Consider the following 17,845-nt stretch of genomic DNA (forward strand, 5'->3'; position numbering starts at 1 on the left):
GAAAAAGTAAAGAAAAAGATGCTCTCAATATTCGGTGCTTCTATTTCTTTGTTTTTGGAAAGGCAGAGAAAATTGATTTTCAAAGTCGGCAGCTGCTCCAAAACCACATGTTTTCCCAGTGGTCCACATGCATCATGCATGATTTTGATAAGGGCCACGTACATAACATGACTCATATGCCCCAGATCTTATAGAAATTGATTAATGAAAAAATCAATGTAATTTATTAACTTTCCTACTTCTATTGCGGGTTAATTGGTCAATGACTCATTGTAAAACGCATAGATCTACCTATCTGCTTCATAAAACAGCTAAAGCCTCCAACACAACCAAAAAACTTAACAGGCTTCTTCTTTCCTCTTCTTCTTCAACCAATCTGCTGAAGAGAATTGATATGGAGACGGACACAGCAACCAGATATCTAATAGAGGTAACGTGCCTGATTGGTTCATATAAATACATGGATAATATGTAATCGATTGGTATTCATTACTCTTGAATCAGATCAATGGTTCATATAAATACGTGTATCGTATCTAAACCCTTTCTTCCAATATATGCATCTTCTGCCTGCGTTCTGTTTCAGATCCTCTACCAACCAGATTGTTACGATTCAAATTGGCTTACATAAGTTACAAGGTATTGTTTTCTTTATCTAAACTCTCAAATATCGGTTCATCAGACCCATCCTTTAATATTTCTATCGTTTCCTTAACACTCAACACGTTAAACATAATAGATATGCTTATGTAAATTTCAATCAGATTTTTTTTGCTTGATTGATTGTTTTTCTTTTGGGGCTAAATTCTGCTTGATTCTTCTATTAGTTTTTTTTTTCTTAGTATCCTATTCTCGATTCAATTGTTGCAGAAGTTGGGCAGCCAAAAGGTATTGCAAAATTTCCCGTTTGCAAATGACTCAATTGGGTGTTGTTTTTCCACTTATTAGCTTCTATTGCTGGGCCAAGAGGTTGATCCTTTGCCTTTTGTTTCGACCAAAGGTGGCCTCAACATCTCAGGGAATTGTGGGTGACTTTAAATAGTTTCAATGTCTGTTACTTCCTAGTAATTGGAGAAATCTAGGTTCAACCTCTGTGTAACTCTAATGATATTTTTAGCAAACAAAATATAGAAACAATACCAATGCCAATTAGTCATACAAAATTATAAAAAATAAAAGTCTCCAAATATAAGTCTTGCAATATAAAATCCATACGGATACATAAATCTAGCTGTCTCTAAGCCTGTAGTCTGATATACTGGGCAGGCAAACAGATTAAGGAAACACATACCGATTAATACCAACACTTTTACAGTGGAATAGGAATATAAACGGAAGGAGAAAGTCATAACAGATGAACTGAATCATAACAATTGTGTATGATTCAAACATTTAGCTTCTATTGAAACTGATAACCATTAGTCTTCTTCTCTGGTCTCCCCAAGGTCTTCACTAGTCTCCCCAAGGTCTTCACTAGTCTCCCCAAACACAAGGTCGCCCTCCTCATAAGAAATCCTGTGAAACTAAACAGAATCATTATTGAAGTTCATTTAACAGACTGTTCAGACCTGTTAACGTTATAAAGTTAACAGAATCATTATACTGTTCATTTAACATTAGAGACTATGTACACCATTATGTATGAAGTTCAAATTAAATGTAAGGAAAGGGGAGACTTTATTACTACCTGATGTCCCTGAAAAAGTTAAGAGAAATGATTCCTGAAGCATATCCATCATAGCGCCAGAAAAATCGAAACATTTCTATCGGAATTGTTGGCGACATGTGATGCAATGCGGCAAGTGTAGCTTCTAGATTATGTTTAGCTTTATCATAAGTTTCTTGTTGTTTAAACAAACAAAAACAAAATTATCAAATGTTTTCAATATGTTTAGAAAATTTAGCTTTAGTCAGTAACGTACTAAACCCCGGGGACCCTTGGGAAACTTTTTTGAAATGTGCTTCATTGTATTGCAGAAGTAATGCACCTCATCAGCAGCCTCCTTGTCATGGTATCGTGTAGTTCTTTTGGTTGTGCGCGTCATTCCATCTTTGTAAATTTGATGAAACTCAGGGGCGAGTCCCAAAATGGATTGCTTGATGTTCACTAGCCTTGTCTCCTTCACCATCACATCATAAGCTTTCTCCCATCTCATTAATTCTGGATCTGTTGATGCTTGAGATGGATTAACTTGATGGCCACCATCGATCACTTTTGGGAAGTGGCGCTTCCTATTTTCTTCCGGATGTTTCGGTTTATAATTCGGATTTTCAGGAATTGCGAATAACCTCATGCGTGCTCTCGGTATAAACTGTAGTTCTTCTGCTGCTGTATGAAAATGTGGATGTACACATATCATTTCCAGATGTCTCCTGAATGTGCAACCAACATGAAGACAAAATGGAAGAGATTATATTTCCAGAATGGAATGCAGAGAACTAATACGTACATAGTGCTGCCACTATACATGGTTCTCTAAAACTAATCAACACACACTTTCAAGTTTCAAGATCAGTACACGAGAAACAGCCTGACAATGAAAACCAAAAATGTACCTGTTTACCTCTAAAAACTGCATATAATCAAAGTCATTGAGATAATAGTTTTATACATTCAAACATACTATACCAATACTTGGGAGCTGTCACTACAAAGTCACTGTTATACGTTTTCATCAAATTAGTTCAATTCCTGGCAAGCATGGGTTAAGACCTTACCTAGATGTAAATTACTCATTTGGGCCGATATGCTAATAGTATATTCATATCCAAGAAAGCCACACGTTAAATAATCATTTGTGCCATTTCTGGTCAACACAATGTAGAAGAAGTTTCAAGAAAGCAAGGGTTATCTTACAGCAACATATGCAAATTCCACTTCACCTCACTAATACTTGTCATCAAGAACTTTAAAGAGTTGCTACAAATTGAGGAAAAAACCTTAATCTACATCTACATGAATCCAACATGTACATTAATTTAAGGGATCCATGCATCAGACAGGGATAAAAGCAGAAACACTTCAGAAGAAAACCAACATAGCAAAAATTATAGGATAAATTCTTATATGAACATATACGTTGCCACTTTTAGTCCAAGTTCTTATCTGTATATAGCTGTCATGTATAATTTCTTATAAGAAACAGAACTTCATAACAAAGAGATCGAAACAGGAAAAAACATCTGTCAAAACTCAAAAGGAACTGAGAAAAAGAATAATAAAAGCAAAAACCATAGGCCATCATAAACTAGTCCAAGATTTGATTGCGATTTGCAAATGAATAGAAATAAACTCAAAACTCAGATATGAGCCGCATATGAAAAGGATCTAATAAACTCCAAAACGTTGACAACAAGCAATGCAAACCAACAACAATTGATAATTGAGCATCTAATAAAAACAAAGTTAGAGAAGAGAGCTGAGTGGCACATACACAGTAATGAGTCTATCCAAGTACAGCTTAAAATCATCGTACTGCAACCGCTCCCTTGGACTCATCAGTTCATGGTCTTGGGCGTGCACATCGATCACAAGGTTCTTCAGCGCGGGAAGGTAGAGTGGCAGTGCGCCTCCTGCTTCAACCACGTCCTCGGGCAGATAGGCCGTCCCGTCCACAATTTCGATGAGTTTGGGATCCAACGATCCACTGTCGATGCCTAGGTCGGACATTCTACAAACAACGCTTTCAAACACATTTCTCAGGCAAGCCTTCTTAAGCTTGAGATCTGTTGATTGCTTCAGTTCTTCGAGGTTTTTGGGAGTGGTGGCCATCATGTTCACTCTTCAATACAGTCTGAATCTAGATATACAAATCAAAAAGTAATTACTGATAACAAAACAGAATTCAAGAAAAACAGATCGAAGAGCACACTTTGGATTATAATCCTAGAAGATGATGATAATATGTATAATTGACGATCGAATAGATGAAAGCTTCGGTTTGTATACCTTGAAACGCTCGATGAGCTTCGACGGAAGAGTTCGGTGTGAGGGGATTGGGTCCGAAGAGTGTGAGAGGGGCTTTTATAGTTAGGTTTATATGGCCGGGTTAGGAAGACGGTCCGGTGCTTTCTCTTCTGTGTATTCTCTCTACGATATTGCCATCTGTCCTCTCTACCATGCCAACCAAATGCTATGTGAAATTGTGAATTACTATTTGCTACAAAATAGATATCAAGGACGTGTTTGATAGGTCCGATCTGGACCATTTTGTGATATATGACTATATGTCATATGATACATGGTGACTATGGGTGTCAAATTCATTCTTATTATTTCTAGAGGGGTCATATATAGGAGACTTGTATTGTTATTGGGGTTCTCATCAAATAAACCTAAGCCAAGCCGGTTGCGATGTCATATTTTATTATTTTGAAGCTTTTTAACTAATGGGGCACTTCCAATTTTCCTATGGTATCGAGCAGGAACTAGTGTTGTTTAAAATCATATATACACGTTGGCATGAGCGTAACCGGATGAGACGTGGAGCTGTTTCAAGTAGCTCGATATCTATTTGCATAGTTCATCAGGTTCTCAAGTGTTGGGAGGGACTCCAAATTCAACCGGCCGGAAGAGCAACTATTTCGACTGACCGGTCGCTATCTTTCGAGATTCGATTCCTCTCCAAAATGGATATTACAAATTGAATTTGGATTGTGCAACACTAAATCACATGGACTACTGTTAATGCTCGAGCTGGGTAGAAGCCGTTGTTCGTAACCATGCATGCATGATGACCTTCTTATATATATATGGGAAGGGTGTGGTATGACTGGTATCTCTTTGTCTTGATTGCTAAACTTTTTGCACAGGGCTGTTTTAACAGATTTAGAGTCAATAGTTAAGTATTAATTGAATATTGTTTAGGAGTCTTGTTAATCTAGGAATGCATTTAAACGTTGATCAACCATGATGAAAGTTGAAACCAAAGGTAATACTTAATGGTGTAATAGTGTGCGACTCAATCATATCTTTTGCCCCCTCCGTTTATCCTACTTAAATATCTGACTAAACGAAAATTGAACTCTTCTTATACGTACCGGCCTCCTTTCAAAAATCCAAGCAAAATTTTCCAAAATTTTCAAACATGCAATTCCCAAAAGATAATGGACCAATTTATCTTCGCATATGAGCCACACACTACACGCCATAATCCGACTCTCGTTCTATTTCAGAAGATAACCCAACAGCAAGTTTACATTCTCACCTAAAATTATATGACACAAAGTTTTCTTAATAATAAAATTTTGTGTTGGTATGTCATTATTTATAAACATAAAAAAAAAAAATTTGACTAACAAACCTCAAAAATATTGACTTTTTTTTTCACGAATTTTTAGAAATAGAAAATCAAAAGAGTTATTGCAAATTTCAGGATGAGATTCTTGAGATTCATCAAGTGAAATACATTTGAAGAACCAACGCTATGATTCAGCAAAAGAAATTCCAAAAATAAAGCTTTGCCATGGTTTAACGAAAGCACTCGGCTTCATGTCACAACCTTTGAACCTTATCAATATTTTTGTTTATTGAAATCTCATATGTCATAATCCCATAATTAATAAAATATAATTTTTAATTGATATTTCAACTTACAGACTTTAATAATCTAGATTCAATTTTTTCTTTTATTATTTTCTAAATTTTTTAACTTCAAAAAAAAAATTCAAATTTTTTTTTAAAAATATCAGATCAAAGTTTTGAGATCTATCTGTTAAAATTATTTTAAAATCATGATCTACCAATAAAATAATTTCAGTGAGTATATTTTTATAAGTATAATTTTGAAAAAAGAAGTTCAAAAATTATTTTGGTATTGAAAAAATATTTTGGAATTAAAAAAAAAAACACAATTTTATAAGTATAATTTTGAAAAAAGAAGTTCAAAAATTATTTTGGTATTGATTTCCACAAATCTTTTTATATACTTAGCCTCACTTGTCGAATTGTTTTTTTTTTTTTGTCGAATTGTTTACATGGTTAGAAGTTAAAACATCCATAATCCATTATTACCTCACTTATTAACTTGTATGAGTGTGCCTCTCTAGCCTGGCTAGGTAGTTTATATGCATGCCATCTTTAGCTTGGCTAGCTTTTACCCTAGCTTGTTCATATGCATCGCGGCGTCGCGCGTTAGCCTCGCTCGATCTAACTTCTATAGGTGTATATGTCGTTAGCCAATTAGCCTCTGACTTTGTATGGGCGTTGGTAGCCTCTCTTGTCAGTATGAATCTGAGAGCAGTTATCCTCGCTAGAGGAGAGTGGGCCGTCAGTGGGGCTTAGCTGAATTAGCCTGCATGATAACAGTACGTGATTGTTCCCACCCCGGCCTGCTCAAGTCTCGCATCATGCAGAGGGAAAATTAACATCATGCAAAGCTAGATAGAGGAAACACTTGCTACACAAAGGTAAAGCTAACCCCACTAATGAGGTAAAGTGGTAAACTATATATACATGCGAAAATGCGAAATAAAGGAGTTTAACTAGCTACCAGAGTCTATCCTCTACCACTATCCATCAACACACATAGGAACGTAGAATTAGTGAATAACCAGACTCGTAGCTAAGCCTGATCTACGCATTTTCGCCAATGACCGTATTGATTTCACCTGCATCGAGCAGATCATAAAACTCTTTTCCCCTCCTCTGCTCGTTCCAGTGATGCATTTTCCACAGGTATCCTGCCGCCAGCCGAATAGTTATCCTATAAAGATCTCCTTGATTATACTTGGACCGGTACCTTTATATGCAGCATATGCTATGCTGCTATCTTAGGTGCACCCATTGTTCCTGTAAAATAATACACGTACAGCCAGGCCACAACAACATCATTAATTGTCTCACTAATCACTTTGCTAATCCAACCACGTACAAATTACACATCTCTACAAAAATATGAAAATAGAGAGAGAACATGCACCTGAAATCGATAGGGACAGGGAACCAGAGGGGCAGAGAAACCAGAAAAGCAGAAAGCTGAGGGAGAAGAATGAAATAAAGCTAATATGCAGCCGGAATCCTAGCTGGCCGGGAACTTCAGTATTTGGAGTGTCTTTTAGATATCTCCTATAGTTTTTATAATCACTGTTTGATCAGATGCCACATCTTGCAACAGCTTATGCTGCAGTCAATTCACTGATTACTGTGGTCACAAAGCTCTCTCATCAATTAATAGGTGGTTAGTTGATGCTGCTTTAAAATAAACTTACAGTTTAAAGTACTGCAATTCTAATCCTGTGGGAAGTGCTGTGACATGATTTGTTTTACCCAAGCGGGGGCTTCAGGTGCAACCCCTCTCTCTCTCTCTCTCACTCACACACACACACACACACACACACACACAGTGGTTCCATATTCCTGGTGTCCATACCCATTTTTAAAGTGGTAAGAGTGTAACCTACATCTGGAAAATAAAGCATTAATTGCTTAACAGTATTGAATGTGTAGGGCATTGCCAATTGGTTTTGGGTTTCTACATATTGCATATTCTGTTTCTGAGCATAGTTCTCAAGACTACAAGGTTCAGAGTTTTAACTTTTGTAACAAGAACAGATCATTTTTCTCAAGTGCATGTTTATCTGTTGTTAGACTATTCGACTCGAGCTCTTACTGTATGGCCAACGGGTTCCTCTTGTTAAGGGTAAAAGGTAAAAATGTAATTAGCCAACTGAAGTTAGTTTTACTGTACTAGAAGGATAAATACAGAGAGCCCTGTAAAAACAAAAACAACATGAATACGATTGTAATTTTTTTCGTCTAAATTTTTCTTCCTTCTTCATCTTCTTCCTCCTTTATAAGGATTCCAACATGGCGGCCTGACCATTGTTTCTCCGCTGCAATTCTAGTCTAGTATTTGTTAGAAATCTCAAAAACCAGCCGAAATTACTAGTTCAGTCACCAAAGAATTTGTATAATTACCAGTTCAATACCAAGAATTCCCAGACCACAATTGAAGGTTTGTTCACAATCTGTAGCAGTTTCTTTCCAAGATTCAAGTTTTGTTTCATACCAGTTTTTAGTAGCAATTCTTTCTCAAGATTCAATCTTCAAGCTTTTCATCAATGGCGTCGATGAAACCATTTGGTTGTTTCTGATGCAACATCATCTTCAAAGGAGGTATGGGCTACTCTCAGTCTCAAGCAAAGATATGGTTCAATTTCTGAATATATATCACATTATGCAATTCAAGTCCAACTTACATAATATTCATAGTGAAATACTTATTAAAAGTGCTAGAGATCAATTGGCAGCATGCTGTAGGAGTGAGAATGTCAGACCCCTAGGCTATTTCCATAAGGGATATGAATGAAAATATTAATTCTTGCTGGACTTCCCTAGTGAATATGGTCATACCAGACAGATTATCAGAGGGAAAAACAATATAAGTATGGATGAAATAAGGTCATTGCTATTATCTGCGGAATTTGAGATCGAGCTTCAACACATCACCTACATTGTTTGGTACTAATGGTTATGTTGATATTCACTCTGGCTTTACAACACCATCTGTTGTGCCACAAGCAACTTACAAGCCACATGTGACCAATTGCCATGTTATGCCAACTAGTGTTATGAATACTTGTAGAAACTATGCAGCTGCTCCTACTAGTGTTATGAATACCTGTACCATCCTTAGAAGTAGTTCTAAAATTGGGGTTCCATATGAACATATGCAGTATTATCTACTATTATATTCTTTATTCACAACATAGTTATAAGTTATTTACATGCTCACTTAATTCATTTGCTCAGGTAGCAAGTGTTTTGAACATTTTGGATCACAAACTGGTTGATAATGTTGGAAGTTACATCTTAAGGTTGGCTTCCAAGTCATGAATCTTTAGTGGCACTAGACTTTACTGAGTTGACAATTTTTTTTCCCTTTTCTGTTCATACTGATGTAGACTTGGTGTAGTTAGTGCATCCTTCTTTGAGATTTATTGACATACTTGGAAGTTACATCTTAATGTTAGCTTCCAAGTCATGAATCTTTAGTGGCACTAGACTTTACGGAGTTGACTTTTTTTTTTTTTTTTTCTGTTTATACTGCTGTAGACTTGGTGTAGTTAGTTCATCCTTGGTTGAGATATATTGACATACTTGGATTAATCTTGCTTGTGTTGCTGCTGCCGTATTGCGGATGGCTTTTTAAATGGTCACTGGTTCTCAATCTTCATATTTTCTAGTCTTTGTTGGTCTCTATTAGCAACTTTCTTCCTATTGTATTTGACATCATTGAGTTGCTGACTGAAATTTTTTCTTCTTTGCAGTTGCCAGACTTATGAAGTTGGTATATCTGGGGAACCTGGTTCTGAAGCTCATGGTGGGTATGTTTCAGACTTATATCTATTTAAAGACTATATATGTCGATTTGCATGAATGTTCTCTTTGCCTTTGTCTGATAATGTTGAGGAGTTAAGTGACTTCAGTTGAAGTGGATGAAAAACACTTGCTAATAAAATTATCTTTATACTTTTCGGGTGGCCTCCTCTTACAAAGTTGAATATCTATGTCTTTTAGGCTTCCAGTCTTCCATTCACTCACATGTCAAGCTGTTCTTCTGCCTTTTGTCACGTCCTTGGCAAATTACTTAAGAAAATTCTATATGTGAGGTGACAAATTTACTAAGGTTAATTATCTTAGTGAACTTTTAGAGAAATGTATTTTGCTTCCTTCCCCGATCCGCTCACCCGTCAAGATGAATGTGTCATGTGTACCTGTTCTGGATTCTGTAGCAAAGCATTTACATAGAGATCTGACAGTATTTTCATCAGGTACACCTTTTGTGGGCTGGCAACAATGATTCTGATCAATGAGGTCAATCGTTTGGACTTGCCTAGACTATTGTAATATTATAAATGTCTGTTCAAGCAATTTCTTTATTTGCTTTTACTCTACTGTGTATAATATTCACTGTAGCATTCCTCTTGTAGTGGTTTCTATGAATATGCTCTGTAATCATAAATTTAAGTTTTTCTTGTATTAGGATTGGTTGGTCTTTCGACAGGGTGATTCTCTTTATTATTTTTTTCTTTTCTCTTTTTAATTCTTGATCCTAGGGATTTTCTGCATCATAGTTGAATTAACTAAGATAAATGACCAGGGAGGTGTTTTTGCATGTATTATTTGTAATACCTTCAGTTAGTGGGGAGCAAATTGTGCTCCCGGATATGGGACTCTGCACTTTGGATCCCTTACGCATTTCTACAACATCTCATATATCTGAAGTGGGCAAAAATTTTGAAGGTACTTTATCTCAGGTTGATGACACTGGGCCTTTTTGGCAGGAAGGTAGGCTGAGTTAGACAAGTTTCAGATGTATGGCTAATGTGTTTGATACTGTAACAAATTGGTTTTTATACCCATATGTTTGTTTACATGTTTCTAGTTTTACCTGCTGTGAGGTTTAATTTAGTTTTCCCCTTTTCTTATGCAGGGTTAAATGTGTCCCCTTTCTAGTGAATTGTAATTGGATATGAATTTTATCAACAGAAGCGTAGAAATGAAGCCACTTTTCCATGCCACTGCATTGAAGCGGTTTTGTGCACATAGGTTTGTTTGTGAATATGAACTTCCACTGATCAACAAATGGTTTTGCAAATGGAAGTTTCATTTTGCCTGATTAATTTGTTCATGAGTTCTATGGTTTTCTGCTGCACTATTAACTTTGTAATGGGAGAGAATCCAGCTTTTTGAAAATTGTTGTTTCGGGCATTAGCCATGATTAGATGGCTTGGATTAGGACTGTGTTAAGCATAATACATAGTAAAACTTCGGTGGAACAACTTGAACCCTAAAAACTAAATTACTCTTGAATAAGGTCTAAATGAGTACTTATTTCTGAAATATATACTATCATATTATATAGTATGTTAAGTCGTAATAAGAAGCGTCTCAACCCTGTATACCTTAGTTACTTGGTCCTTCATATCTAGTCTTCTGCTGAAGAACAGATATACATACAACATATATATAAATATATATATATATGTGTGTGTGTGTGTGTGTGTGTGTGTGTGGCTATATTTGTATCTGTATGGCACATATCTACAACATAAATTCATACTAAAACCAAATTCTAGAAACTATTGATTAAAGAACTGATACTGGAATTTCAAATTATTGGATTATCACTTGTTATGCACTGTGATCTGCAAATGTAGAGGCTTGGCAGATTGAAGATTAAACTCAATGATTCACTTCAATAGTTGAAAACAGTACTAATATTTTCTATTGTTAATCATAATGTGAAGTTTCATTTATAATTCTTATGGATATGTTACTTCCTTGATGTTAATATTCTAAATTGATCTGGTGAGTACAGGCGGAGAATGGTGGACTGATAGACAACCCTGGCAAATCTAGAGATTTTTATCACACATGTTTTGGGTCAAAATATGTGGTCGGACACTGACTCTCCAGTTTTGCCTAGAGCTGTTTTGGGTCCCTATTCCAATGTGTTCGACGTCGTCTTTGATCAGTATCATGAAGCGCGAGAATTCTTTCCAACACACCGCGCGGGCACTATGTACAACTTTGAGATTCTCCATTAACTTGAAAATGCATGTTGAGTGCAATGTAACAGTTAATAATTCCAGGCCTTTGATACATGGAATTTGATCGATTATAGGTGTTCCATAGTGTACCTATAATATATATTTAGTGTTAAATCTGTACCGGGAAATATGTAGTATAACTGTATAAGTTGGTAGGTTCCTTATTCTTCAGCGGTGGTGTTTAATGTTGAATTTTTCTCATGTTGAAAACCCAATTATTCAGCTAATCTGAAACACTCCCACTAATAGCCTCCGATTCTACTTTGGTGTTAAGAAACGTAGATAAATCTCTGTGAGCATGCCTATCCATTCAAACGACACTGAATCCAAACGACACTGAATCCAAGCGACAGAAACACACATGCAAGTCTAGGCAATTCATTTCACATTCTCACCTCATTCCAACCCTTCTTCTGCTTCAAGTTTTTGGTTCTTATATAATTAAACACGTGTGAAAAAATTACCTGCATGCAAAATGTGATCTTCCTTGTACCCACCCGTTCCACTCCTAGTGCCTCGTGAAGCTTCCGAAGATTGAGTGGTAGGGGTCGCTTTCGAAATCATGAATGTAATAGGTTTCTTAATTATCTAAATCTCATCACCTAACTTCTTTCCACCATCAGACCGAAAAAAAAAAAAAAAGTTACTAAACTAAACAAAACAAGTCAGGTACGCCGGAGTTGGGTCGGCCATTGTGTAATGCTGTCTTGCATCTGAAGGTTCTCTAAACTAAAGGTCTTCTTTTACTTTTGCTCAAATTTTTGGTTCTTATACAATTAAGCTAGAGATGGTGTATGGTAAATATAGGTTTCATACATTGTGGTGATCGGGCACAGCGCTTGTGGTGGAATTAAGGCACTCTTGTCTATTCCAGAAGATGGATCCACTTTCCACGTGAGCCCTAGATAATTCATTTAACTTCTTGAACCTTCACTGTGCATTAACTTGTTCTTGACTGAGACATGCATGGACATTTCTGTTATATATATATATATATATATATATATATATATATATATATATATATGCAGTGATCATTTCACTGAAGCTGCCAGGAACAACGTAAAGGCACTTCACGAAGGTGCTTCCTTCCCCGAACTATGCTCTCATTGTGAAAAGGTACGTAATCATGGATAAACTAAGCACGATACGTTTACTCCTTAATAAATTCTTCTGCCGTACGTGCTGCTACTGATTGATTCGTCATTGCTTTTAGAACTACCAAAAGCATTTCTAAACGATTAACAGCACAATATCTGATAAGAACAAATAAAATTGCTTTCTTAGTTGTATGATGAGCAGTTTTATGTACTACTTTTCAAATGTATTTTGAAGTGTGAATGCGTGCGTGGATTGCTTTTTTTTTTTTTTTTTTTTTTGAGGAGGTGCGTGGATTGTATGAAATGTTGCAGGAAGCGGTGAATGTTTCTATGGGAAATTTGTACGAGACGGGTTGGTGAACAAGACCACCCTCGGATTAAAGGGGAGCTACTATGACTTTGTTTAAGGAAACTTTGAGTTGTGGGATGTTGACCGGTCCAATCCTTAGCTTTCTTGCCAACTATTGGGTAATATATTTGAAACTCTTGTCATTTACGCTATAATTTACACTCCACACTAGTGAATCGACATCCTACAAGGGATCCTAATAGAGACATTTTTTCAATTTACAAAATATTTGATGAAAAAATTAATAATTGGACTACATTGATTAAATTTGAGAGCACAATTGTACATGTGATGAAATTAGAAGTGCAGAGGCACAACTGATTTAAGGTGTAAAAGTCAAGGAGGTAAAATGAAATTAGCCCATTGATAGACGTGGGATTCCTCTAGTGGCATGGAAATCTTGTTGTGCTCCTGTGAATGAGGGGTGTCTTGGGGTTGAAGCAGCTTGTTATTCTTAATCGTTCTCTTTTGCTGAAGCGTTGTTGGGAGATCTATTCTTTTCCATTAGAAGGTTGTTTGTTTATTCTGAATAGATTTTCTCAACTTCGCTCTTATGCCTCTTCCTCTATATGGCCGGGAGTTCGTCCTTTTTGGGGTGTTGTCAAAGAAAATTCTCAATGCTTGATTGGTTTAGGAGGCAAGATTTCTTTTTGGCATGATAATTTTATGGGTAGGCCTATTATTGATTACTTTGGTGCTCATGTTGATCTGCGAGGTAATAAGGACTTGGTTTCTAATTTTATTGTTAGTAGTTCTTGGGTGTTTCCAGATCTTCTTCAACTTCACTTTCCAACATTGTATAATAAAATTAGGCAAGTTTCCTTTGCAACTAACGCATCAATGGAGAACAAGCTCATTTGGATGCCTTCATCAATAGGTGAGTTAACGGCAAAGCATGTTTATTAATTTTTAAGGCATCCATCTCCCTCCTAGCCTTGGTGCAAGACTTTATGGTCTAATTTATATTGCCTAGAATGTCTGTACATGCTTGGAAAGTGTTAAAAGGGAGAATAATATGTGATGATCTTCTTCAAAGATGGGGAGTGGCTTCGGTTTCAAGATGTGAGCTTTGTGGTTCAAGTACTAAATCCCTACAACATATATTCTTGCTTTGTCCTTTTACAGCTGCTATATGGTCTTATTTCACATCTCGTTTTGAATTGGGTGTTGTTCCTCAATGGATATATTTCACAAGAGTTTGAGTATGGGGACGTAGTTCGCAGCTTAAAGAGCTTTGGTTGATCACTTTCACATCAATCTTATGGTTTGTATGGCATGCTTGGAACAAGACCAGATTTGACCACAAGTCGTTTTCTACTGCTTCAATTTGTCAACTCATTTCAGGTCATGTTAGAGCAGCTAGTCAGCTTGCAAAGGGTCCAATGAGTAATTCAGTTCAAGAACTACAAATATTGAAGAGTTTTGGAGCAGTGTGTCGTTTGCGGAGAGCCCCTAGAGTGATTGAGGTTGTTTGGCATCCTCCGATCATTGGGTGGGTGAAGTTTATCTTAGATGGTGCTTGGAAGCATGCAGAAGGTGTTGGAGGTTTTGGGGCAGTATTTCATGACTTTAAAGGTCATGTTCTGGATGCTTTTTCTTCCAACATTGACATTCCTAGTTCTATAGCAGCAGAGGTTTTGGCAGTTATAACGGCTATTGAGCGTACTTAGGTTTGTGATTAGAAACACATTTGGTTGGAGGTTGACTCGTCACTTGTGCTAGACTACGTACGTTCTCCTTTGCTTGTACCTTGGCAACTTCGTGTTCGTTGGCTTAATTGTTTAAGTTGCATCTCAAATATGACATTTCGATCATCTCATATTTTTCGTTAAGGAAATAAAATGGCAGATGCATTGGCTAATCATGGTACATCGTTAACTCAACTGGTGTGGTGGGATGTGCCTCCTTTTTTTTTATTTTGTCCTATTGTAATAGTGACATTATGGGTCTTCCTCAATTTCGGTTTTGCTAGTTTTGTTTCATTGTTAATTTACTTTGAGAGGTTTCGGTTTGGTCCCCCTCTCTTGTTATCTACTTTTTCTTTGATTAATTTAATAGACTGTTAGGGAGGTTATTCCTCTCTTTCACTCATCTTTCAACCAAAAAAAAAAGACATAAAAAAAAGCCGAACTTTTGACACATGAATAAATCTATGTCCATATCCATCTCGATATGTAGACAAATCTATGTTGAACTTTTAACATGTAGACAAATCTATGTTCATATCCTTTTGGATTACAAAACTTAGGAGGCAACTCGAGCAGCTGCAAAGGTTATATAAGATTTAAAGAATCACATTCATTCAATAGAAGGAAGACTTTAATTTCTTAGTTAGCAAACCATAGAAGAACGCTAGGAAATCACCACCATGGATAAAGGCTTGAAATCTAAACAAAAGGGAATAAGGCTTGACAAACTAGGGTGCAACTCTGTCTGTCATTATTTTTGGTGCGTCACGTTAAACCTGAATACTCCGGACTAATTTATGCTTCGGAGTAAGATTTTGGTGCCCACAATTGTATGTAAGAATTTGGGATACTTCATATGCACATCAAGAGGCAACCATTTGTCTTCTTTTGAGTCAATATGAACCATAGTACTCGCCTGAAGAAGAAAAATAGTAGGTTGAATGCATGGAAAACAAATGTTCTTCAACCAATATGGAATTGGAAATCACCAATTTTTTAATTGAGGGTCAATAAACTTTTTATATCGAGTGTCAATATAAGTTTCGGCCTCCGGCAACCTCTCTCTCTCTCTAAAACCAGTAGTCCCTGAAAGATATTTGCATATTTTGTGCTCTATTGTGTTTGCTCTTGAAGATTTCATACTTCGAGCAAACATAAAAAAAGTAAGAAATGTTGGTTACCATCATTTCTACTTCGTTTCTCTCAAAGATTTTTTATACTTCTAATCCCAACTATCCTTTTAAACTCAACCATTTTAAAGATGTAGTGTAATGGATGTCAGAAATATGGTTGAATTTAGAAGGATCGTTGAGTTTAAAAAGATGGTAGTAAAATTTATAAGAAAAACGAAGTATAAAAGCCATAGTTGAGCATATACATTGGATGATAGGAATTATTTGATCAATTAATGTATGAATAATTGAGCATATATTTTTTTTCTCGTGTTTGTTGACATTTGAAAAAATAGAAGGCATCTCGTACTGTTGTTTGGGCATCCTCATCTACAAACAACAGCGGACGAGGTAGCATTCATTCCAGCAGCACTTTATCAAATGGACTTAATTCCTGCCAAACCAAATGTCCAATACTCATACTGGCACTTCCCACTACCTCACCCCAATTGCCATCAAGCTTCAATCGCATTGGCATTTACAACTGCACAGAATCTTCCTACTACTGGCAGGACGCTTATGGGAAAGTGTGTGTCAATAGGATGGTGTACATTGCACGTTCAATTGCAGGTGCTAGCAAAGGATTTCATGGAGTGTACAACTATCGTAGCTCATTCAAGGAAAAAGCTTATAAAGACCATGATCCCATAGACGAGTTAAGATACTACGGTAATTTGATCAAGCACCTTTATGAATATGCAGATAATGAGGTAAGAAAAAATTTAAAAGTTTCTAAGTATTCGATAGAAATAGGTTGTGATTACATTGTTTTTTTTTTCCCTAAAAAAAAAATAGACAATTTTAGACTCCTAAGAAAGACGTTCAAAAATAATTGACTCCTTAGATGACTTGTTTCCATCCAACACCATAGAGATGTTCAAATTTCATTGGTGCTATGATGGGCATGTTATGGGGACAATTAACCTTGCAAGCATCCAGTGGCGGTTAATATAAAAACTTTTACCATTTTGAGCTGATATATATAGATATATATGAACTTTCATGGTCTATCCACTGAATTCTCTGCAATTCCATAAAAAAGTATAGGATGTATATTTGAATCACAACTAAGTTTAGTGAAGCATCACTCATTTGGAACAATGGCTGGAGAAAACATTTTTCTGGAGGATATCAAGCAAGAGGGGACATTGGAGCAGAAGAAAACTTGCTTGAAATATCTCCTTCAAGGAGTGGTGTGGAGGATGAGGAATGACATTCAAGGTAGATGCACGGACCCGAAACAGATTGCCATAATTGATGACAAAGCTTATTTGCCAGATTTCCTTAAGAAATACCCTAGTTACTTATTGTCAGTAAGAGATCTGGCAATTTACCTTCATGAAAACGATCAAATGAGTTCTAGGATTTCAAGATTTATTCGGGCTTATTGAGCAACATGTAAGTGTCCCTCTCTTTTATATGTATATTGTCAACTTTTTAAGAGCTTGATATTTAGTGATACATGATTATACATAAAAAAAATTGTTTTTATGCACATAAACCCTAGATGCATTCCCAGCGTGCTCATAGATTAACGTAGATGGTGACCGGATGAAATTTACTTTATATGATTGACTTCTTGCATGACATTTTCCCAAAGAAAAACGTTCAAAAACACTGAAACTACTTTCTTCATTTTTCCTGAAAAACAAAACGTACAGCCGATTTTAGACTCCTAAAGAAAGATGTTAAAAAACAATTGACTTTTTGCATGACATGTTACCATCCAACACTAAAGAGATGTTCAAATTTTGTTGGTGCTATGATGAGTGGGGACAATTAACCTCGAAAGCATCCAGTAGCAGGTAATACAATTTCTTTTACCATTTTGAGCTGATATATATAGATATATATATATGAACTTTCATTAGTCATTCCCCCCAATATTGGTGTTGTGAGTTATGGTATGAATTCTTAAGATGGTTTGGTTATGTCGGTTTATGTATAATATTAACAAGATGTTTAAGAAAATTTCATAGT

The 17,845-nt window shown here is 36.2% G+C and overlaps 3 long non-coding RNA genes across 3 annotated transcripts; 2 read left to right on the forward strand and 1 right to left on the reverse strand.

Annotated features, from left to right (window-relative positions):
* Nucleotides 1–218: 218 nt before the first annotated feature.
* LOC133727883 (uncharacterized) lies at nt 219–1,149 on the forward strand. The gene is made up of 3 exons (XR_009855407.1): nt 219–430; nt 587–639; nt 871–1,149. It is a non-coding gene; the product is annotated as an uncharacterized LOC133727883 (long non-coding RNA).
* A 35-nt stretch (nt 1,150–1,184) lies between these two features.
* Nucleotides 1,185–1,971, reverse strand: LOC133727882 (uncharacterized). Its single transcript, XR_009855406.1, has 2 exons — nt 1,688–1,971; nt 1,185–1,515 (listed from the first exon to the last, which is right to left on the reverse strand). It is a non-coding gene; the product is annotated as an uncharacterized LOC133727882 (long non-coding RNA).
* Nucleotides 1,972–9,026: 7,055 nt separating this feature from the next.
* Nucleotides 9,027–10,009, forward strand: LOC133730077 (uncharacterized). Its single transcript, XR_009856581.1, has 3 exons — nt 9,027–9,327; nt 9,775–9,846; nt 9,987–10,009. It is a non-coding gene; the product is annotated as an uncharacterized LOC133730077 (long non-coding RNA).
* Nucleotides 10,010–17,845: the final 7,836 nt, after the last annotated feature.

Source organism: Rosa rugosa, chromosome 2 (genome assembly GCF_958449725.1).
Source record: "Rosa rugosa chromosome 2, drRosRugo1.1, whole genome shotgun sequence".
NCBI lineage: Eukaryota > Viridiplantae > Streptophyta > Magnoliopsida > Rosales > Rosaceae > Rosa > Rosa rugosa.